General features: G+C 45.8%; 1 protein-coding gene across 3 annotated transcripts in view; it reads left to right on the forward strand.

Moving 5' to 3' along the window:
* The window catches only part of ASTN2 (astrotactin 2), a 926,574-nt gene that overhangs the window by 76,401 nt on the left and 825,093 nt on the right, over positions 1 to 25,080 (forward strand). The gene's annotated exons all lie outside the window — the stretch shown is intronic.

Here is a 25,080-nt window from a genome sequence, read left to right on the forward strand (position 1 = left end):
GCGTGGAAGTACGAACCACCTGTCTCTGCAATACACAAACCCTCTGTACCTCACATCCTCAAATCATGGCTCAAATGTGGCGTGGCTTGTCAGAAAGCACCCTCGTGGTGGATTTAATTTAATTTAATTTAATTTAATTTCCTGTCCTGACCATGCCACCTAAAAGCTACGTGACTTTGAACAAAATCCGTTCCCCTTTCTGAAGCTCGGTTTCTCACCTGCAAGATGGGGACTACTAATACCAGTATTTAATAGGAAGATGGAGGATTTGACTGTATTGTAGCCAAGAACCCAGGGATGGCAGAATCCAGCCCTACCCATGACTTCTCCTCCTTATGGGCCCAAGAGCACCTTGAGGATACATGGTGCCGAGTTCAGGGGAAAGCAGGGATGAAGCCAGCAGCTTAAGCAGCAGCCCAAGTGGGTTCTAGAAATCCCCCATCACCATCCGCCGGGGTCTGTCTGACTGTTCTCTGGGTCACTTCATTGACTTGTGATTGATTAGAGAGAAAAATCAAAGCTAATGACCGAATTTACCCACCCACCTGTGAGGTCAGTAGAGGTAGATAAGAGAGTTCCCGTGGATGGGCATGCTGTTTAATTCTGTGCTCCAGCCTGAGAGTGAAGGTGATCAATCATTATCTTAAGCTCTGATCATGCCGTTTAAGAGTTAAAGCTTCATAGATGAATGGTGGTGATGGGAGGGGGATCAGAAACTCCTTCCCCTCTACTTATCTCCCATGGCTGATTTACTCATTGCGAAAAAGTAAGTAAAATGATAAACAGAAGGTGTCCTGCCACATAGTGGGTGTTTAGTAAATGAAAGAGCTCTCCTGCTGTGAGAGCTGCTTGATCTCTTTCTCCAGGTTCTGAACTTGCACCGGGACATGACTTTATCTTTACCCCTTTTGTCTATATCTCAGAGTATGTTGTAAATATGATCTATTTTCCCATGTAATTGCTAAGCCTCTGGAGGAATGGACCCCATCTCATGTGTTTGTATATCTGTTATGATTCCCAGCATAGAACAGGCCACCTGAAAAAGGGTTTGGAAAATTTGCAGATGGGACAACGTATGAATGGATAGATTTGACACATGAATGGACAGGAGCTATAGGGCCGACAAGGCTTATATGCTGAAGGAAAGGAGTTTTTAGTTGTAGATCAAAGAAGGTATAGAGGCTAAGGTGGTTTGTTTTATTTGGGGGATGAAAAGATTTGGAAGTCATGTTGAGGCTGGGGCTGGTTTGGGAAATTAGCAGTCCTGAAGGATAGCTTGGATATAAAATAATTATGCTTTGAAAAGTATCCAAATATTGCATAGAGAACTGATAGTCTCACTTTCCCATTTGCAAAATGAAAATCTTTACTATTCTTCCTAGTCTCTTTGGGTATTCTAAGAGGATGAGAGGGTGATTGGGAAGTATTAAACACTGCAAAATTTAGATAGATTAGATAGATAGAATGGACTTCATAGATTCCCTATTTACCTTATTTGTTCATATGAATAAGAACAGAATTAGATTCAGATAAATCCATAGGGTATAGATTTTTGGTAATAATTCTTGCGTGGTAAAGCATGATCACATCTGTTACTTTGTTTGCTGTGTGAGGAAAAGGAGCCAATTTTTATACCCATTTGACAGGTGAGCAAGGTGACACCCAGGCTGTTTGCCCAAGGTCATGAGCACTCACTGAGCCCATTAGTCTCCCCATACCTATGCGTTGGATATTATATTAGTTGTGCATGTACCTGCCTTCTTCTCTTGGCTCTGAACTCACTCAGTGTGTCCCACGCGGTTTTGCACTTAAAACATGGTCTATACGTGTTGGTTCTTTGAAGAGGAGTCCCCCTTTTCCCTCATGATGCCTTATTATCTGATATCTGCATCATGAAAGGAAATCTCAGCAGTAAAAATTACATGTTGCAGAATTAGAAAAATGCATAGAATACACTCAAGACTTGTTTCACTTCCAAAAAGTCACTTTCCCTCTCTAATCCTCAGTATCCTCGTCTTAAAAATGAGTGTACTGCTTTTACTTCATGGGATTGTTGTCAGAATTGAATGAGACAAATCTTGCAAATTACCTAGTCTAGTGTCATGTACAAGATCATGTGCAACATATGGTAGGTAATAAAGAGATGAAAATGACCTTCCCTTTTCATTGCTCCTTGTTCTGCCTTCTCAGAGATCATTAGAAGAGCCTGGGTGTGCAGGAATTTTGATCTCTGAAACCTAGAAGTCACAGGTAATGTCCTTGCAACTAAACAATTTTAATTCCTTGGACAAGCCATTTAACTTAGGACTCTCCTCTGTGGACACATCTGTAAAATGGGAACTCCCCACATCTCTGAAATTTTTTTGCAGCTAGCTAGAGGTGCCACAGGTATACATATGATTCCTTGGGTTACTCATATTAAATGTGATTGGAATATAATGCATTTTAAAACTCATTTTCATTAATTCATTGTTTGCATTATTTGTTCTTATTTGTGTATTTATTTATTTGTGTTATTCCTCTTTCCAGAAATAATGTTGTATGGTATATTTATTCATACAAACAGCGACAGCAAACAGATACACAGCTAAGGAAGAAAAGAAAAAGGAAGGTCATTTTCAGTCTGAATCGACTGGTGTTTTGCATTTATTTTTAAATTTTTATCTTGCAGCTTTTCATAGTGGCTAAAGCTTCCAGTTGTGGAGGAGTGGCCTGATATGGCCTCTCTGAGAGCACAGACCACGTGGACCTGGAGCTTCTGAGTAGAGAACAGTGAGAGTGGGAGGAGTTTGGGGAATAGCCCTATACTGCTAGAAGCTATTTGGCTGGAGGGCAGAGATCAGAGACATCCTAGGTAAGGTCAGGAGCATTGTAGAAGACTTAGGCTGGCTGGGACTTTAATGGGGGCATACTGTTGGCAATTGGTGTGGTGCATGTAAAGCACTTAACATGGACCAGGCACAGAGTAAATATGAGCTATTATTATTACTTACCAGGATCTGGAGGCTGAGATGGACTTCCTCCTTGCAGACAGGAGCGTATGTGATCTCCCCTTTGTCCGCGTAGGCGGGCGCTGCAGCAGGTGCTGATTCCCCAGGCTTCCAGCCCCCGAAGTCCTGACTTCCCCTTTTCACCTCTTGGAGAACTTTCCTTAATTCTTCTGCGATCTCCCCAGTTGAATGTCAAGGAAACAAAGAGCAAATTAATCCCGGCATGAGTGGGGTAGAGGTTAATTTGTATGAAAGATGAGTGACATCTTACGAATGGATTATTCCCCATGCAGTCTCTTGGGAGTTGTGTGCACACACGCACACACACACTCCATGATGTCACCTCCTTCAAGATTTTACCATACCCTAGCACCTCCTATCTGTGCCCTTGTTTTACAGACAGACTTAGAAAAGAGCAGAATGCAAAGATTTTGTGTGCCTGGTGGTTTTTTTTTTTTTATTATTTCTCTCTCCAGGCCTCCTGCCTCCTTAAGCTGCCTCCACTTGCTGCCAGTTTGTTCAACGAAGCTGTCGTGTGTTGTTAATACTGTCAGGATTTATGAGCATTGCTAAATGTGTGCCTGGAATAATTTCTTTTCCTTTTCTGTTTTTCTCCAAAGAGCAGCCTAGAGGGGGAATAGTGAGATTCCATATCTGGGTACAAATAGACCTAGGTTCTAATCTTAAATCTGCCACTGCCCTACTCTGTGATCTTGGGGAAGTCCTTTTTTCTCTCTTGCCTTGAGTTCTCCATCTATATTATCAGAGAGGTGATTTCTAAGTGGTCTACTTCTATGATTTTATGATTTGATCAATTTAAGAGGTTCCTCATTCAACGAGGAACAAGGCCATGGGAAAGCCCACTCTCCTTTTTGAGCCTCCATTTCTCCATCAGCAAAATGGAAGGAGGGGTGGCGTTCAGGGAGCCTGGCAGGTCTCATTTAACGTAGAGATTAATTAAATGACCTTCCTACAGTTTGGGTGCAATGCCAGCTCTTGGCAATCAATGTCATTAAAGACCCAGGTAATTCCACACACAGGATGAAATCTCCGCCTAATTGAGGGAGACCTCATTAGTTTGACCTTCCTAATATGAGGGTGTTTGTGTTATATAAAGGCCTACGAAGTCTCAAACATAGGTGCTCATGGTGGAGCAGGTAATTCAGAAAATGATAGCAAACTGGCTATCATCATTCCTTCCTTTTTCTTTCAACAAATATTTAATGAGTACTTAGCTTACTGTTTTCCAGGCACCATTCTTGATTCTAGAAAATCAGAATGATCCAGTAAGATCCTTGTGGAGCTGAGAAGGAAACAGACAATAAGCTAGTGAATAGATACAGAAGTGATGAATCTCAGTAGAACTTTCAACTTCTATAAAGCCCAGACTGCTTGGAATGGCTTCCCAACCTTCAGTTTCCCTTTCAACCTCCAAAAGGCAGTCGCTCTTTTCTTCCTCTCCATGAGACTGCTATTCCTTGCCCATGACGTAAGGGATTTGCCAGCACTTTCTTCTCGTGGCTTGGTCCATTCCCTCTGTGCCTCTCTGGCCTGGCCACCCTTGCAGCAGGTGATGAATGGCTGGAGAAAGGCTCATGTTCCAATCCTGAATCAGCCGCAGCCCGGCTGTGTGACCCCGTCAAGCTTCAGCCCCTTTCCGTGCCCATTTCCCCTGGATGAAAAATGAGGCCACTCAGCAGTTCCTGCCAGGCACAGGGGTGGTGAGGGATTAATTAATAACAGTCATCAGGAAAGTGCTTTTCCAACAGCATATAGAACACCCAGAGAACACCAAGGAACTCAGTAATTAAAATAATGAAAGTGGTAGCAAACAGCAGTAGCCATTCAGCCTGGTTCTGGAAGCTGGCAGATCCAAGCTTAGCAGTTCAGAGTAGCCCCTAAGGTTCTTGAATCTGGCTCTCCTCCCCTTCTTTTTGGCACTTGATTTTCCAGCTACAGAGATTCTGCATATTCTAGACTCTCTCCCTCTGTCCCAACTTTCCCCATATGATTATCCTTCCATTCCATATATGTCCTTCATGACATAGAACTTTGGAACTAGCTCAAGTAGTCCCATTTTGTAGATGTGAAAACTGACCAACCTCCAGGCAGAAAAAGGGGATTGTCTGAGGTTATATAACTTGTACAAAACTCAGGACGGAACCCCACAATTCTGATCTAAGAATCAGAGATCCTTCATCTCACCATGCCTCTTTCCCCTTAGCTTCTTCCCATCTGTTCCTGTCTCTGAGTTCTCCTGGAATTACTCATGGTCAATCTTTTCACTCTTTTCCTTTGGGCCTGTTCTGTTAGGTGGAGTAAACACCCACTGAGCACTTACTGTATGCCAAAATCTGTGCTCTACTCTGAGGAAAGTCTTTGTCCTCCAAGAACGCATGTATGTACAAGGTGCACAATAAATGCTGAATGATTGTCTTATTGAACGTGGTATCCTCACGTCCTAGCATGGGACCTGGCAAATGATAGTTGTTCAGCAAATATTTGCTGAATGAGCGAACTCTTAGCAATCTCCCGAGGGGCTTCTGTTTTAGCTCTTGTCTTCCAATTTACTGGATACATACCGCCAGATGAATACTCCCCAGACACAACACCCATAGTAACACCAAGCTCCCTTCCTTGCTCACAAACCTTTAGCAGATGCCAATTTCCTACCTAACAATATACTTGCATCTTTGCTTGGCACCTTTGGCCCTCTTAGATCTGGGCTTCTCTTTCCTCTTCACCCCTTCTGGAACAGACACTCTAGGTACAATGACCTCCTCTTTCCAGCTACATACACTCCCATGCCTTTCCATCTCAGGCGTGCTTCCTGGAATGCCATCCATCAGGTCTCAGAATGTTCCAATCTTCTCTGTCCTTGAACTTATGTCATATCCCCTGTACCCCCATCGACTGGTAAAATATTTTCCCTTCAGACGCCATCTCAAGTGCCATCTTGTTTTTGAGAAACTTTGTCTCCACAGAATCGACTCCCCTTTTCCTTGGCCCACCCCGTTTCCTGAATATACTTTTTTTTTTTTTGGCACTTGTAGTACTTTATTACCCATATAGACATGTGGGTCTGCCTCTTCCAATCCTGGTCTATGAGCTGCTTAAAAGTCGGAACCATGCCCATATCCCAATCTCAGTCTCCTAGTATGGAGGTGGGTGCTCCAGAATGTTTGTGTTGAAACAATAAATGGTCCAGTCCCTTTTGAATGAAGCCTTTTGTCTACCCTTCCCCTCCCCAATAACCAATACTTAGAAGTGATTTCTTTATTTCTCTCTGCAGAATTTTCTCTGTGCTGTTTGCTATTTCTATTTGCACTTGGCAGTATTATTTATGCGTCTGTTTTATTCCTATGATTTGTGATCAGCCCCCTGTTTTTTGTATTGGGAAAGGTGGGAGGATGGGGAGTAAAAGCTCTTTTGAGTCTTGGCTCCATCATTAACTTGCTCTGTGACCTTGGGCAATTCCCTCTTCATCTCTGAACACACATTGAGTTTCCATGTCTTATAAAGAAAGTGTTGGACTAAAATTAGAGATCATAAACCGGCTGCCCAGAAGCCACATCTGGCATGCAGATAGCATTTTTGTTTGGCTTGTAAAATATTTTGTTTTAAAAAGAGCGGGTAGGTTTCCAAAGTGGAAATAAAAAAGAGAGAGAAATTTCACGCAACAGCTGGATTTCCAGCTTCTCTTGAAAAATGAGAAGAGCTGCCAGAACCGGGCTTCCTTCTTACATGGCAGTGCGCTGATGGCGCTCAGTTGTGTTATTGCTTCTGAAAGGGGCAGGAACCCTCTAGTTTTCCATAGTCCCCACCTGTCCCTCACAGAAACTCCCTAAGGCTGATGTCAGTTGTTCTTTATCATCATGTCACATTCGTTTTGTTGTTGTTCTTCCATTTGTCTCTCTCCACTTATTTATACTCCTGGCCTGATGGCTGAAGTCTTTGAATTTGGGATTTCTCAATTGGATGATCATTAAGGGTCTCTTCTTCTCTGAAATGTGTAGCCTCCTTCCTTTTTCCATCTCTCTTTACCTTACTCCCCTTCCAGGTTCTCCGTCTCTAAAGCTCCCAAGTCCTGCTACAATAAGTTAGTGTTGTAGAGGGGGTGGAAGGAGGCGGTATGACATTATCTCGACAAGGGAACATTTTTCCCTCCCTGTAATCCCTGCATGTCCATCCTAATTGCTTCCTTATCATCTCCATGAGGACATGCAGCAGGTAATTAGTGGGCAATTGCTGATACTCTTCATCATTAAGGAGTCTGGTGGGAGGGGAAAGGTGAAGAGGAGGCTCCGAATCCGGGAAGGAGAGTGGGGTGCCCAGGCCCAAGCACCCGGCTCCTGTGTCACGCGATCAGTCCGGGTCTGCCCAGGTCCGACCTGGGACTGGCTGGGCTCGCGGCTCTATTGAAGAACAGCAGAGAGGAGAGCCCGTGGGATGGAGGAGACGGAGGAGGCTGTGCTGTGTGCCTCTGGTAGGGCCAGAAGATGAGCAGTGAGCCCCTGCTCTCTAGCTGAGAAATCCCCAAGTGGACAGTCCGGAACAATCTTGTACTCTCTGGAAGGAGGAGGCCAGATTCAGTGCTGGACAGGCAGGAGTCGGGCCTGTCGTCAGCCTCTCCTTCAGGGCTTGGGGCCAAGAGTCTATACCTCAGGTGGCGTCTCTTGTCTGCCTGTTTTCTTAATAAATAAGTTACACGGATGATGCCACCATCTCTTGCCAACCAGCTGCTCTGGCAGTGTCTAACTCCCATTCTCTCATGTTCCATGCTACTGAAACACAGCACACAGTGTCTCAGACCCACTGCTTCTCAGGATCCCCAGCCCATCCCTGCCCCTCAGAACCTCCGGCTTCTGGAACCCAGGACAAGTCTTTCTTCATTCATTTAGTTTCCCTCCATACCACTCCCTCCCTCCCCTGCCTGCCTTTAAGTCAGATTCCTTCCTTTTGGAGGTAGAGAGAGGGACAGTCTTCCTAAGGTACATAAAACCCTTCAGCAGCTCTCCTTGTATGTCAGGGGAAATTTCAAACCCAAAGGAGGACCTGCAAGGCCTGGCCTGATCCAGCCCCCACTCACCTCTCTTGTTACGTCCTGTTCCTGCTTCCCTAAGTATAACACCCTCTATGCTGAATTTTTTCTAGTTTTTTGAAGGGATCTTATTCTCTGTTGCTTCCTGAGTGTTCATACCTGTATCCTCTGGCTGGAACACTTCTGTCCTTCCTTTTCCCTGGAAAAGTCTACTCATCCTTTAGCTCTCAGGATAGACGCCAAGTCTTCCCATGAAACTGCACGACTGTGGCTGGTTTGGATCTCCTCCTTGGGCCCTGGAGCTGCCCTGTGCTCACCCCATGGAGCACTTTTCACATGGTTTTGGGCATCAGAAAGGCTGATTCGCTCATGTTTCTCCCCGGTTAGGACGGCACATGGCCCTGTACATCCTGGTTTTCACTGTGTCCCAGTCTAGCGTGGTATCCAGCTGATAACCACTCTGTAAACATTTATCGATTGATTAAATGATGGCATTAAATAGACATAGATTGAACTCAGTTTCACTCTGAATCTTTATTTCCTTACCTAGAAACAGTATGTCATAATATCTGCCTGGCTACAAGGAGGATTAAAACTGAAAGTGTGCATTAAAGAAAAAATAATTAGAATGTTTGCACCATGCTTCCATAGGAGGGAAGAGAGTCCATCCTGTAAATAGTTCACACTTCAAGCATTGCTGATGTCTCATGATGAAATTCTTTTTGTGGTCACTGAGTCCTCCCTGCTCCCCAAACATTTGGAATGGATTCAGGGCTGGCGATTCAGGGCGAGGAGAGTGAGAGCAGGAGGTGGGGTGGTACCTGCAGGGTGTGGGTGGGAGTGGGCCCCTCACTGCAGACATTGGGAGGTTCCTAGGTTGGCAAAGCCATGGACCATTTTGGACGCTAAGGTCCATATTCTTGGAAGAGGCTCTGTCTGGGAAGGGCCAGAGCCAAGAATTTGAATCCAGAGTCTGAGTGAAAGCAGGTAGGATAAAGTGGTGATGGTGGTGGTGGTGGTGGTTGGCAAGAGGGAAGGTCCTACAATGTCAGTTCACGTTTGGGGTGGACTGACTGTGCCCAGATCAATTTAATGCAGCTGATTTTCTGTTTTTGAAAAACAGAGTGTGCATTTCGAGCTCTGTGCATGTATGTGTGTGCATAAAAATGACTCGCTTATTCATTGCACTGGACCTGTTATGGGAATGGTTAGATTTCAGCCCCCAGGACTGTCAATCTAACATCAGGGCTAAAACTAAATTAAAAAAAAAAAAAAAAAAACAAAAAAAAAACAAAACCTGCAGAGAGTAGAAGTTGGAATACCTTAATATTTTTTCCCTTTATTAAATTCTGGACTTGGCTCTAGGAGAGTAGGGGGAAAATGGATTGTTTTTATTCCAGCCTCCAAAGGTCCCCATTAGTGGGTAGGTGGAAGGAGTGTAACAGCACTGCCAGAGACAGGAAGATGTTTTAAAATTTTCCACAGTCTTCTCTTTTGGTCCAGGGTGCTGTTTGGAGAAATCTCCCTCATCCTGGGTCCAGCCTGCCTGGCTGAGGCCGGGCACAGATATTGAAACCATTCACATTGGCTGCTGCTTTTCTTCCCGGAGTCAAAAGAGATTAGGGGCCCATTGAGGAGGAAGCAGTGTCTGCACTACAGGGCTCAGGGGCTGAAGGCAGAGGGCTCTGTGGTCGGGCAGCTGTTGGAAGCAAGGTGGGGAGAAGAAAAGTGTAGCAGTGTGGGAAGGTCAGGGTGGCAGCGTGGGAGCCACACCGACTTAAGGTTTTGTGCCCAGCTGTGCCATGTGCTGCCTCTGCGATGGTGGAGGAGTTATCTCTGCTCTCTGGAAGTCAGTTACTCTCCGGAAAGTGGGGGTAATAATAGCATATGGTACAATATCAACATGAGGACATGCTGAGATAGGATGCCTGGTGGGACTGACACATAGTGGGCAACCATTGCATGTTGTTAGTGTTTCAGTCAGGCACTTATTTATTCAGGCACTGCGCTAGGAGCCAGGAATTTCAACATGACTAACGGAACCCTGTGCTCAGTGAATGCAGGGTTTAGTTCATGGGGGGCAGAGGAAGTAGCGCAATGTAATGGAGGGATGCAAACTTGCTTTCAAACAGAGGAGGCTTTTATCTCCCACCCATTTTAGGAAGCTCTGGAAGCCTTCACAGAGGAAGTGACCCCTGAGCTGAGAAGCTTAGGCTCACCAGGTGGTGAGGTGGGAGGGGAATAGGTGGAGAGAAGGTTCCAGACTGAGGAAATACAATGTGCAGGGCAGGGTAAGAGACATGATGGTGTGTTCAAGAACCTGGAGTTCATTCTGTATTATGCAATTGGCAAATGAATTTTTATTGTTTTCATTCTAAAACAATGGTTCTCTACAGGGGGTGATGCCCCTTCCCTAGGGAATATTTGGTCATGATATTTGATGCTATTGGCATGTGTCAGGTAGAGGTCAGAGATGCTGCCCCACATCCTACGATGCACAGGAGAGCCCCCACAACAAAGAATCAGCCCCTAATGTCAGTAGCTCTCATGTTAAAGGACCCTGTTCTAGAACATCAGGGCAAATAAGGTGGTTATCTATTTGATTTCAGATTAGGCACAGAACCTCCCCCCACTGTGGGAGGGGAGGACTATTCCCTAATCCTGCCACAGTGCTGATCACTGCCCATTTAGAATTTAATGTGCATGACAACGAGTGAAATACAGATGCTGTCTGACACTTGGTTCCACCCATCTGGACTTGTTACTAGCAGTCATTTACACTTCAGCCTGAATCACTTTGTCAGATTACCCAGTCATCCAACAAAGAACTGCAAGCCTGGGACACAGAGCCTTGCATGAGGGCCTGGAAATTTCTGGAACTGGGTTATTTAGAGGGCAGAGAAAGTCAGAGAAGGGCCTTATGATCTGGCACTAATTCCTGCAACCAGAGATATTTCAGTGGTTTTCCCAGGGACAAAAATATTTTGTTGAATGTTAGGTCTGGAGCTCGTACTGTTCTAGGCATGTCTTTACATAATCTCTTACAAACCCCATGGTGACCTTATTAATTCTTCCATTCAGTCCACAAATACTCACTGAACACCCACTGTAAGCTATACACTGGGTGAACTGCTGTACTGCATGGTTTGACTGTTACCACCCTATTTCACAGGTAAGAAAACTGAGGTCCAGAGAGGGGACACCACTGCAAAGGGCACAGAAACTGGACTATCATCAAGGGTCCCTGATTCCCCATCAGATTGCCTTCCCATGGAGTGGGGTAGCAGTGTCTAGAACCTTGGTTTGGGTCTGTCTGGGACAGCATTAAGACAAGGAAGCTATCGGAACAATGCATGTCCCTGCTGGACGGAGTGGTGTTTGAGATATGCATTTTTATGCATGTAGAATGTGCATGAGCAAACAACAAGCGGGAACATCAGGCTGTCCATCTACCCAGGATGCTTCTGCATGTTGCACATTTTAATTTCCAAAGGCTTCCTTGGATTCTTGCTGTTGTGTTTGTCCCAGGCAGAGATGTAAAGAGGAGATGGGATACTGCTCCCCGATTGGCTGTACTTCTGTCATATGAGGGTGGGTGGCAGTTAGGGGAAAATGGAGGGTGGAGGCAAGAGACCACCTCTGGGGTTAGGCTGTAGGTAAAGAAATCAAAGAGCTGTGAGCGTGGCAATTAGCACATCTGACGTTGTCCAGAGTCTGGAAATATAACAGAGGTTCCTCTCCTCCAGCTGCCTTGAAGAAAGGCAGAAGGTGATGGCTCTAGTCACTAAGAGGGGCAGAGTGACGTTATGGAGCCAAAATGGACTTTAAAGCTAGACCAACCCAAGGTTTGGAGGCCAGAGTTACCACTTTCTAGCTCTGTGACCTTTGGCAAGGTTACTTAACCTCTCTGGGCTGTTCCCTTACTGGTGGAGTGAGAATAATAATCCTTACCTCTCAGATTCCATATGGAAAGAGCCTGGCCTATGATAAGTTCTTTTCATTTTCTCCTTAAAGACCCATGTAGAGCAGTTTCCTTCAATGATTCTCAAACTTAAGTATGTATAGAAGACACCCCAGGCAGGCACTTATTAACATGCAGAGTCTTGGGCTCCTGCCAGAGTTCCTTTTTGAATCCATCTAATCTAGGTCCTGGGAATCTGCATTTCAGTGTGCATCTTATTTTCTCAGTGGTTAAGAAGGAAAACAATCCTTAATAGTCCTTTAAATTCATGCATCTCTTCACTGTTTACAAAGTAAGCTGACTTGGTTGCTGTGGGGGTTTGAATCATGTCTCCTGCAAAAGGCATGTTCGGGTCCTAACCCCTGGTCTTGTGGCGTGAACCCCTTGGCAAATAGGACCTTTGAAGATGCTATTAGTTAAGGTGTGGCCAAACTGAATGAGGGTGAGCCTTAACCCAGTGTGGCCGAAGTCCTTATGAGCAAAGGGAACTGGACTTTGGAACTTTAAGAGAAGGCCACAGGAGGAGCTGGAAACATGAAATCAGCAGAAACTTGGAAGAGAATGGAAAAGACATCACCATGTGGTGGGAGAGCCAAGGACCCCAACCTGGGAGGAAACAAGCCTTCTAGCCTCTGAATCATGAGCCAGTGCATCCTTGTTGTTGAGCCAACCCATTGTGTGGGTTTTGTCTTAGCAGCCTGGAAACTGAGACAGTTGTTTAATTTGACTCTCCCAGCTACCCTGTGAAGTAGGTATTGTTATTGTCTCCATTTTGCAGATGATGAAATAGGTTCATAGAGTGATTTAATACATGCCTATACTTGAATCAGCTTTCAGTGCCTCAATTCCAGTGTTACTAACTGGAGCCCATGGTGAAATTATGGGGCTGGGAATCAGGCCCCATTAAATGTCAGGTGGGTCCTGGGCTTTACCATCTTTATGTCCAGATCTCTGGGCCTCACTTTCCTTATGTATGAAACGAGGGCAGCTGACAGGGAGTGAACCAAGAGAACTCCTTTAGTCTTCATAGCATCCTGGGAGGTAGGCTAGGAAGAATTTCTTATTCCCATTTTATAGGTGAGTAAGGTAAAGTAACTTGCCTTAAGTTCATAACAGTTATAAAAAAGTAGAATGCAGGTTTAATTATTATTATGCTTTTTCTACTGTGCTAAATGCCTCACTGTATTACTGGAAGGACACACTGGGCTACAAAATATGTGAAAGCTCTTGGAGTGTTAGACTGTCACATGGAAGGCGTGACTGTAGGCTTTGCTCTATATTTAATAAAAAAGCAGGTCCAGAGGGGAGCACAGCCCTTAATGACTGCTTCAATCTTAACGGAATAAATGCTTCTCTTAGAGCAAGTGGCTTACCCCTGGAAGAGAAGGAATTTTTCCCAGGAGCCTTGGGAAAAAGCAATTTTATAAGTGGTGCCCTGTATAAAACAAATGTCCCTTAATTTGCCTCCCACAGTGACTAGTGAGTCCCCCCGGCTTGGAGGAGCAGCCAAATCAGCGCCAGGCTGGGTCCTTCTGGAGTAGTTTATTTTCACAAAGTGCTTTATAGCAACAAGGCCTCGGGACCTCTGTGGCCCAAGCTAGCCCAGGGCAGCACTGTGTAGGGGAAGCAGCAGTGTGTTGCTGAGACGCAGAACTGAGGTTATTGCCCAGCGTGGGCACAGGCGGGTGACCACAGGCTCACCCCTTCCCCACCACTGGGGGCTTCGGTGTTCCACCACGAAAGGAGGGCATTGGATGTGTTCATTGTGAAATCCCCACCTCAGCTTCCAATTTGGTGGCCATGCTAGCTCATGTCTACCTGCACCCTGCCTGGGAGAGCCCCAAGCTGGGCCAGCAGAAAAGGGGCCCCTCATTCCTCAGAGAGCACAGCATGGCTCAGTTAGCCTCGACTTCAATTCCTGCCTTCCCTTGTACCAGAAACTTTTCAGCATCTGGTGACTTTTCCAAGTCTTCCTTCTCTGGGCAGGAGAAAGAAAAGTCTAGATGGACCAAGCCTCATGTAAGGACCTGGGGAATTTAGAATAATCTGAACCATAAGATGACTGTGGTTATGGTTGGATTCACAGGCTCGGTCATAGTAACAGCTAACATTTATAAAATGTAGATTTTCTGCCAGATATAATAATGTATGTAATTCTCATAATGATATGGGCATTATTATTACCGTCATCTTTCATATGCAGAAACGGAGGTTTAGGGAGCATGAGCAGCTTTCCAAGGGCATATAAATTAGAGAGTGGACAAAGTGGGATTTGAACCCAGGTAGGCTGGCTCCAGGGACCACACCTTTATCTGTGTGCTACATTGCCCCACCAATGGGACTTGGCAGTATAGCCCCTTTCTGCTTGCATTCCACTGTGGCTCAATAAGAGTCTAAAAGAAAAGATGAGTTCACTCTGGGAGGGACTGGTAATTTCGGACCCTTGCATCTGATGCCCTTGCTGGGTCAGCACAGCTGACCAGGCGTATGACTGCCAGGCCTGCTGGCTCTCTGCCTGCATCACAGCTGCTCTCTGGTGTGCACAGATCAGGGCTGGCACTTGTTCTGCCTCCCTTGTGAGTTGGGCCCTGCCAGTGGTGTGGCAGATGAGGGCTACCCATGCAGCAAGGACTGGGTTCCCTGGGGAATCCTCAAATTAGTTTCCCAGGTTGGCTGGGGATATGATCAGGCCATCTCTGCTGTGGTGTTAACGGTTGGCAATAAATGGATGTGCCCTCCTCCCTGGAGAATCTGCAGGCTCATAAGGTGTTTTCAGTGCCTCAAATGAAAGGTCTAGTCTTGACAGTCCTGATGGTGTGGGGAGTGGGAACTGAGCTGGGGGTCAGGAAATATAGGCTCAAGTCCTGGTTCTGCTGCTGCTTTACTGTGATCCTGAGCAGGAGTCTTCGCTGCCTTGGAACGTTGATTTCCCCGCCTATAAAATGTAAGCTCTCTCATTCATTAATTTATTAATCCAACAATCCATATAGAGGACCTGCTATTTCCCAGGCATTGTTTTAGGCTCATCTGACTCAGAATGGCTGAACAGGGCTACACCAAGTTATCTTTCAGTCCTGGCATTCGAGAGGTCCCTGGTGTAAGACAGACCCTTAAGGTGGGCAGGTGGGGAAGGTATGCAGAGGCAGGGATATGGGGAGACTTCCTGAGGCTCTGAAATCCCATCTAGTGATGCAAGGCCATTTCAACAATATAAAGGGCCCAAATTTGTCTTTGTGTGTGTGTATGAGAGAGATAAGGGGCAATTACAGAGGAGGGGAAATGGAGCAAAAATAGGAAAAGGGGAAGGAAGAGGGGAAGAAAGGAGGAGGAAGTAGCAAAGGGGAGAGGTGAGGAGAGGAGAGAAGAGGGGAGGATAAAACAGAGTCATGGGGCTCTCTGTTTATGCCCCTGGAGCACAGATTTACCCAGAGACAGTATCCTCCCCATCTCCATTCAGCCCCACCCCATCCTCCATGGACTCTGGGACAGCTTCTGAGCCCCTGTGACCCCAGGGCCAAAGGGAGTCCCAGGCCAGGTATCCACCTGGCGTTTGGATGGCAGGAGGCTGCCCGCCCCCCACTGGCTGTGGTTTATTTCCTTCTCCACAATGCCTGCAAGGAAACCTGAAAGTGGGCGGCCCAGCTATGTTCTGATTTGGGGAGTCAGAGTGTTCCAGCCGTTCAGTACGGGAAGGCTGGGAGGGACACAGTCCTCAGAGGGCCCCCAGGCGGATAGGGTATCTCCCCTATCTTTCTCGGGGAGGGCTCCCACTCCTCCCTCCCCCCAATGCCCACCCCCAGCTCCCACCCAGAGAGGCTGTAGGGAGGCAGAAAGTAAAGATACTGTCATTTAGCGAGGCTGCATCATGAGCCAGCTTATTTTTCATACACCGCATTGTGTTTTCTTTTTTAATCCTTAATACAGTCCTGTGACTTAGGCGTAATTATCCTCAGTTTATAGACAAGAAAAATGAGGCACAGCAAGAGAAACTGACTTGCCAAGAGGCCCTCAGGTAGTCTGCTTTGGAGCAAGACTCATCATAAGGCTTCCCAGTTCCCAAAGCCTGAAATCTGATCTAGGAAGCCAGAGGAGTGGGTAACTGCACAGCTGGACAGACAGACCTGAGTGATGCCTGAGCTGTGCAGTGGATAGTTAGTTGTGTTTGAGCCCTTGAGTTTCTTCATCTGCAGAGTGGAATTTTGTGAAAGTCACACAAGAAGGTTCACTTGGGTCACCTAGAAGAGTGGTTAGTTAGCACATGCAAGCACTCTATAGACTTTACCTGTTATTATTGCCATCTGCCTGCGATTTTGTGTAGAGTAGAACACCTAATACACACATGCCTAGAAATTTACTCCTTATAGCTCTTTTATGTTCAAATGATGTTAGCATTTTGTAACATTTTCCTCGTAGGGAGAGGGAAATGCAAATTAAAAAGTCCTGCAGAAAGAGATGAACCTCAAGGGGTTAGTATCAGAGGAAGAGCTGACCCATTCCATGATGGCTGTATTTCAGAGACCAAAATTTAAACATAATGAAAAGTTCTGCTCATGTGTCCCAGAAAGCAGTTGCACAGAATTTTGAAGAAAGGAGCCAGAGAACGAACATTTACTGAGAACAGCTCTGTGCCAGATTCCTGAACCATGCAGAAGGCGGCACAATTATCCCTGCTTTATAGATGAGGAGACTGAGCCTTAGAGAGTTAAAGTGATTTGTCCAAGTTCACGCATCTAGGAAGGAGTCCAGCCGGGATCATAGTCTGGGCTGACTGCAGAGACATGCACTTGCCATTTACCCATGCGTGGTTATAAGTTGGCAATTGGGAAGCTGGCAAGGCAACGCACCTTCACTGTTTTAACAGTTCAGCTAAGTACATAGATGCCTCTGGATTGTTATTCTTGAAGAAACTGTAAGGTAAGTGCTGCAGTTTCATTGCTGAAGATTTTATAAGGACTTTTTAAACATTACTGTGCATATTCCTTGGCAACGCACCTTCACTGTTTTAACAGTTCAGCTAAGTACATAGATGCCTCTGGATTGTTATTCTTGAAGAAACTGTAAGGTAAGTGCTGCAGTTTCATTGCTGAAGATTTTATAAGGACTTTTTAGACATTACTGTGCATATTCCTTGGGATGTAGAAAAGGGGAGAAGACAAACTTGCATAGGATTTTAAAGTTCATAAAACTTTTTTTACATACCATGGATTATTTAGGAAGGTGTCCCAGCAAGGCTAGAGAATCTAAATTCAGGGGATTTTAGCCATAAACAACAGAGTATATCAGAGTAAGTTTTTGGTTTTGGAGTCATGAATATGCTTTGAAGGGACCAGCCCAAAGGTATCCTGCTGAGAAATTCTTCTCTCATGGGTCTGCTGTTGTGTCTTAATTCCGTACCACTCATAGTTCTTTCTATTGGGAAACACTTGCCAAGAATGTTCTTTACTAACACAGGTGGACTCAGGAAATTCTAACGTGAAATGTTAATCAGTAAAAATCTGAGCCTCCACCTATAAAATATCAAAGATTAGGACACAGGAAGGGCTGGTTTTGACTGCAGGTAGAGAAATTACCTACCAAGAGAATTATTCATTAAATGAGGGGTGAATACTGAGTAGGGGGACACATTGAGAAAACCCAGGCAGTTAAAGACGGCAGCCATAGGGTGCCTGGTCCTTGGCTCAGTGTTTGTAAAGGGGAAGAGGGTTATATTTGATCTTTGCAAGACCAATTTGAACTGAATTTGGGGAGATGGAACTGCCCCTCCAGGTTTGGCTACAGACTCCCAGTCTCTGTGCCCTGCATCTTTTTTTGCTGATAGAGGCCCTGGTCCTCCCGGGAATCTGTTTCCAAACGAATTAAACTTTCCACCTCATTGTCACTTCACTTCAGCATTCAGGAGGGGGGGCACGTAAAGTAGTTCCGTGTGTATCTACATGCGAGTGAAACAGACATGTTCTTAGTGGTATTTTATGAAAACAATAAAATCTAAAGCCCCAATAACTGTGGATTCTTTATTCTTTTCAGTTCGATGTCCTTGGGGATTCGGGCCTCAAGGAGTCGTCTAGCAGTGCATTAGAAATCTGTTAAAAGCCTCCGCCTGTTAGTTAGGGAAGTGATACATAGTGCTTTTGTTTTGTTCCTGAAAAGGAGGGGATTTGTAGGAAGTTAGAGGTGAGAAGGACAGCTTTGGAAAACAGGGACATAAGTGTCAAAGCATAAAGGGGAAAAAGAGGTTCAGGGAAAATTTAGAAGTCTAAAGAAAGACAGGTCTCACTGGGTCTGGTTTCAAGGTTTCCTATACCCTTTTCTACCCTGCCTTGTGACTCTGAGCTCCTGCTCGTTGCATGTCCATGACTGTGTCCTGAACCGGCTGTTCACACGTGGGCCCCCAGGTGAGTCCTTCCTGAGTGTCAGATGTCGGCCAGGACTGGGTGGGGCTGGAAGTCATGGCTTGGAAAGGTCTGGTGGCTTTACAGTGCCCCCACCTCTTGAGCCAGGGGCACCGAGTGACATGTTTATCCTCAACATGGAGTTTCACACGTCCATGCCCAGAAAGCTTTTCCCCACCTTCACCTGGCAAACACCTGCCCATTCTTCATGACTGTCCAGGGGACCTTCCATCATTGCCCCTTCAAGCAAGTTCATCATCCCCTTCTCTGTGCTACCTGCCTGTCAGGTGCACATACCACGAGCTGCACTCTCCTTGCTGCGTTCTGTGTATTTGATATGCTGACTGTCCCTCCCACCAAACGTGGCATCGTGAGACAGGTGGAGATTTTGATGTTTCCTCCTGACTCTTGGGCATACATGCTTACAGGCTGCCTCAGAGCTGGAGCTTGGCAAATAGGAGATAATCCAAACAGAAGAGCCAGGTCAGAAGCAAAGTCCAGGTTTCCCTTTTCCTTAGAATCTGCCATAACCACAAATGTGTCCTCCCTGAGGCTCTTTCCTTCAAAGCCTTGCACCCCAGACTGAAGTGCAGACAGGGAGGGGGTGAATGAGTTTGAAGGTGCCACCACCTATGTGTGAACATCTTGAGTGTTAATAATGAGTGAAGTTTCTAAACTGGCTTTATTTCCTTTGTCAGGAGCTAGGCCCGGAGAGGGGAAGCAACCTAAAAAGTGAAACTGTGTTAATAAATAATCGGGTGCCAACAAGTCTTGGGAGTTTGCAGACTTTCACCTGGGAATGAGACATCATGGAGACAGGCGGGGCGGCCTCGTGGGCTTGATGCATTTCCACGGGTTTATTAGTTTTCTTTGGCATCTTTCAAGGATTCAACATATTTCAAAGCTGGAAGGGCCTTAAGAAGCCTTGGACTTCTGATCCCTTCATTTTAGAGCAGGGGGGACCGAGACCCAGGGAGGACAATGGGCTTGACCCCGTCATGAGCATGTCCTAGGGCCCTACTGAAACAAGATGAGGCTAGAATTTCAGGGCCACTCTCATTATGTTGGCCCTATCTTCATTCTCTTTTTTTTTGGCTTTCTATTTTAAAAGTCATATTCGTATTGTAAAAAGAAACCTTAATATCATAATGGTAAATGGAAATCCAGCATCCCTTTCTAAAATTAGAAGGCCACAATAAAAATAACTACATGGAAAGCAAAGCAGTGCTACTACATTTTAGCCGGCTGGTGCTAGCAGCCAACCTGGGTTTTGAGCCGCACGCCTGCTCTCTCTGGGTTCTAAAGAATGATGGGCAGTAAAAATCATGGTAACACCTGCTCACACTTTCTCCTTTATTTTAATTAAAGGGCTGCGAGAGACTGGAAAGAATGAACTTTCTCGATTTGTGATTCTCTATTAATTCTATGAAATGTATGCAAGCAGTCACCCTCTACCCATGCTAGTGCATTTTCCCACACTTTGGACAGTTTCTTATAACATGGTAGCAGTGTGGGAGAAATCTTAGGGGCAGGAGGGTCTTTTTATTCTTGTATGTATCTTTTTTGCCCCAACAACAGCTAACATTTATCAGTGCTCACCTGGTGCTCAGTGCTTTACATACTGTACCTGCTTTGATAAATACTGCCAGCTGTCCCCAAAGATGTGGAGACTGAGGGGTAATAACCTGCCCAGGGCCTTTCGGGGACTTACGAGTGGAGCTGGGGTTTCCCTTGGCATTGTGGCTCCAGAGCCCCCCCTCCTACCCAGGCAGTTCTCATCGTAACGGGGGCAGGTGCTGAGGCCCTTTAGAATTTATGTTCTCCTAGAGGCAAGCTAGGAAGAGCTTTAGCAGAGACGCATGATGAGGGGCCTAGAAAGAGTCAAACACTCAGGCACTTACTGTGTGCCAGGCACTCGCTGTTCTAGGATCCTGGAAGCTGGTGGTGGAGGGGTGGCACAGCTGTGACCCAATCAGGCAAAAATCCCTACTCTGACTGGGCTTATTTTCATGTGAGGGGTATTGGGTGGAGGGGGCAGGGAGAAGCAATTAAAAAGAATGAATAAATGAGAAAATGATGAGATTTATTTGGTGAGTGGGTGGCAGGCTACCTGATTTCTTGTTCTGGTCTTGCCCTTCATATGCTGGGTGACTTTGGGCATATTTCTGACTCTCCGTTTCTGCATCTGTAAAACAATCAGTCATAAGATGACTGATCCCCCAGCTCTGAGATTCTGGGGGATTTGTGCTCCCTGCCTGCTGATGAGGACAAGAAGGGAGTGGGAGGCAATTCCATCAGCTGGGCTGGGTTCTTGGAGCCAGAGTGACTGGCATCTGCCTCTGTTGGGAAATGGGGCCCTGAGAATCATTCCTGACTGGTCACAAGCAGGGTCTGCTGGAGATGATTTCATTAGGAAGATAAATTTAGAAATCAATTATAAATGTTCTGTCGTCTTTCTCATGTCTTCTCGTAAAGTGGCTTTTTTTTTTTTTTTTGGGAAAGCCTACCAGTTATTGAGGGCTTGCGTCTATGTCTGATGCTGTATTAAGCATTTCACATGCATTATCTCAATTAAGCTCACAGCGGCCCAGTCCTAAATTGGGTTCCCCAGAAGCAGACCCTGAGATGAGAAGATGAGTGCAAGTAATTTATTTGGGAGGTGGTCCCAGGACACCCCCGGTACGGGAAGTAAGGCAGAGCAGGGAAGGGAACCCAGGAAGGTTATATAATTGAGCAGGGGTGCTTGTGATGGCCTGGAGTTACATAACCTGGGAAAAAAACGTGTTTTTAATCTTAACCTGTTCCTGTGGGAGTGAAACCATTGCAAATAGAAACTTTTGATGAGGTTATTTTGTTTAAAGTGTGGCCCAGTTGAATGAAGGGTCTTAATCCTGTTACTGGAGGCCTTATGGAAAAAGCCACAGAGAGAGAAGCCACAGGGAGCAGCCAGAAGTCAGAAGTGAACAGAATCCAGAAGAGATAGGAGAAGATGCCACCACATGTACTGTCACGTGATGGAAAAGCCAAGGAACCCCAAAGATTGCTGGCCAGCCAGAAGATACCGACCCTGGGAGGAAGCCAGCCTTCTAGCCTCTGAAACCTTCTAGCCAACAAGTTCCTATTGTTAAGCCCACCTACTACATGGTATTTGTTTTAGCAGCCTGGAAACTAAAACAGGACTGCTATGGGCAACTGGGGCCCAGTTGCACGGGGAATTCTGGAAGACAGTACAGAACATGTTCAGGATTATTCCAGGCTGGGGACTTTATCCTCCACCCCCTACCTTTCCTTGGCTGAGGGCTCCTGCTATTGGGGGGATGGGGGGCATTAAAACTCCCTGGCATTTCTGGTCTGCCATGCCCAAGGGCTAGGAAAACCTTTGCAGGAGAAAGCTGTCCCAGCCTGTACTGGAAAGGTGACTACCAAGGACAGTGTGGGCAGGGCACAGAGAGCACCAGTTACACACCCTGCAAAGTTGGCACCATCATTAGCCTCATTTCAAAGTTGAGGAAATTGAGGTTCAGGACAGGAAAGCATCCAAGACAGGACCACCTGCATAATTTTCAGGGCCCAAAGCAAAATGAAAATGTGGAGCTCCTTGTTAAAAAATTATTAATTCTGGTTCTTTCTGATGTAAGGAAAATGTTCAGAGATAGATTGTGGTGACGAACGCATAACTATGTTATCATACTGTGGACAGTGGATTGTATATCATGGATGATTGTATGGTGTGTGAATGTATTTCAATAAAACTGAATTTAATAATAATAAAAAAAAGGTAAGCTACCCCCCAAAAAAAAAAAAAATTATTAAGATGATGACACCAGAGCATTAAACTAAGCCTGGGGCCCTTCTAAGCTTCCCAAGACATACACCTGGGCAACTGGCCCTGATCACACAGCCCAGAGCTAGGAAATGGCACTTCTGGAGCCACTGGTCTGCCTCTCTCCAACACTCGGGTTCTTAACCTCCACGTTCAGTTGGTTCCAGTGCAGGTCAGAGTGAATTCTACAGAGAGGGACCTGGATTTTGTTTGAGAGGCCTGCCCTGCCTTTTGGTTAGGCAAGTCCCTTCTCCTTTCTGGGCCTCTGTTGGATGATCTGTAAAATAGAGTTGCTAATCCTGTTTCCTCAGAGATGAGACAGGTGCTTTTTCTCTAGCACCTTCTCCCTGACTGGGGAGAGGAGAACTCGGGGGCATCTCCATTCCTATAGCTGCCTTCCTACCTGCCCAGGTCTGCAACCACAGGTGGCGAGTTTGCCGTTCTCGAAAACACATTGCCTGCCATGGCACCTTCTAAAAAGGGCGCTGATCTTGGGGCAAGAGGCTGAGTCCTAGTCCCAGTCCAGACACTTCTATACGGTGACCTTGGCCAAACCATGTCACCTTCTGGACCTCCGTTTTGCTATCTCTGGAGTTTTTCTCAAGGTCGATCCAGCTCTGCTGCTCCATGCTAAATAGTCAGTGTTGTGGGATTGGACAGCTTCCTCAGTGAGAAACTGTAGCTCCAGGAGGGGAGGAACACCTCAGAGCAAGGACCCTGTAGTTAGGCTGTATGGGTCTGAATGCTGCTGTGCTGCTGTGTGAGCTGCACTAGTGTCTTCATTTCCTAAGCCAAATATGTATGTATGTATATATACATACATATGCATGCACACTTATGCATATATGCATACATTTGCACACACATGCATGCACGAATAAATAATGGGATATAATAATTGCCTTAAAGGGCAGTTGTGAGGATTATGTGGGAAAATGTGTGTCAAAGTCTCGATGCATAATTAGTGGTGGTTGTTGTGAGGAGAATTGTGGTAGGGGCTGAGGTATGTTGGAGGTCATTTTTCCATCTCTCTTTCCTCATGGATTTGAAAACTAATTATGCAAATAGTTTTAAGACATCTGGTCCAGCTTGAACATGCTCTATGTAACAGGCATCAGCCCCTGGTCTCGGAGTTCCCCGTCAGCAATCCTGTCTTGTTCCCCTAGTTACCACCTGCATGTCTTACAGACCCGGCACAAAGAAGGGGCTCGGTGCATGTCATTAGAACAAAGAAGGATGACCATGTTTGCCCTCTCTTAACGCTGTTTCTTTACTTCTCCGTTGTTTCTTCCTCCCCTCTCCTCATCACATTGCATTTTCCTTGCTTTCTCTTTTCTTCCTATTGTTCTCCAAAACTTTCTCTCCTCTTCTTACCCAGTTCCTTGTTTGCTGATCAGGCTGGGAAAATATTTCTGCAGTTTACTTAGTCTTCTTCTGGATGTGCACTTGAAACAAGGAAGATTCCGGAGGTTAGTCAATACCACATGACTGGCCAGCCTCCTTCCAATTTTCCCTGAGCTTTGAAAAGGCTTTGGAGACAAGCCGGCCTGAATTCAAACTCCATTTCTGCTCCTTACTAACTGCAATGCCATAGACGAGTGCCTTCACCTATGGGAACTTCACTTTCTTTCTCTGTAAAATGGGTTTGCCTGCAGCTCCCTTGAGAGTGTTCTAGGGATCAAATGAATTACAGTGTGTGACCCTGCCGAGCGGTGTCCAGTCAAAATAGAGTGAAGGATATTAACTCGTTATTTCTGCTTTCTCTGGCCCTGGAGTCCAGGTCCCTGGCATTGGCTTTTTGGCCAGGCTTCCTGCAGGGTACTTGGGAGGCAGAGTCCCATGGGAATGTCCCCAAGGGCCACCTGGGGCCTGGCATCAGAGGGCCTCTTTCTGCCTCGTTTCAGTCTCTCTTTCAAGGACATCAGACTTAGGGGATGAAATAGCAAATCAGTGGAAAGTTTTCCCCCATAATAAAATCAGAAAGGATTAAGTGGATGGACAGCCCGGGAACAGAGGCTGCTCTCCTCTCTGCTCCGTGACAGGCTGTCAGTCATACTAGAAGAGGGGAAATAAGCTCTCAGAAGATTGCACAGGAGAGGATTTGGTCTTTTTCTTTAAGTGTAAAAGGAGGCCTTTTGGAGGACAGATCCAGAGATATTCTAGGGGACTCAGAGGGACATTTCCTGGTGTCAAGGTGTGTGCCTGTGTATGTGAGTAAATAAATGAGGGCTTGGATATGTCCTTGGTTAAATGTACCTGTATCTATGGACGTGTGCATGTCTGGGCACACATGTATGTCTGCCCACAAATGTGGCCAGATGCACCTGTGGGTAAAGACAACAGTGGACATATATGTGAGTTTGAACATGCATGATGGAACAGACATGGTGGATCATACATGTCTGAGCATATATGATGGAGCATGCATAGAAGAACATGCGTGACAGAGCATATGTGATAGAGTATATATAGGGTGAATCAGGGATAACACACTCTGTGTGTGTGTGCATGTATGAAGGTCTCACATATGCCTGTGACTGCTGTGTTGTCCATGTGCCCACACAAGCATGTGTAAATGTGCATGAAGATGTGTGTTTATATATGTCAGGGAATACCTCGCTGTGCATGCATGCATGAATACTCACAGTATCAGTGTAAGGAAGGGAGCAGTTTTGCAGACATGCATATGTGAGGTGAAATGCAAAAGCACATAGTTTCCAGCATTGATGTCTGCATCCCTAAATGAAAACTTTGATATGCTCACTGTGCTTTGGAAGCACAGGCTTATCAATGTGTATACTCTCCTGGCTGACATCCTTGCAGGTAGAGGGTGTGCAACCATGACTTCTTGTGTACCTCTGACTTACCTGGCCTGA

Source organism: Choloepus didactylus, chromosome 10 (assembly GCF_015220235.1).
Source record: "Choloepus didactylus isolate mChoDid1 chromosome 10, mChoDid1.pri, whole genome shotgun sequence".
Taxonomy (NCBI): Eukaryota; Metazoa; Chordata; class Mammalia; order Pilosa; family Megalonychidae; genus Choloepus; species Choloepus didactylus.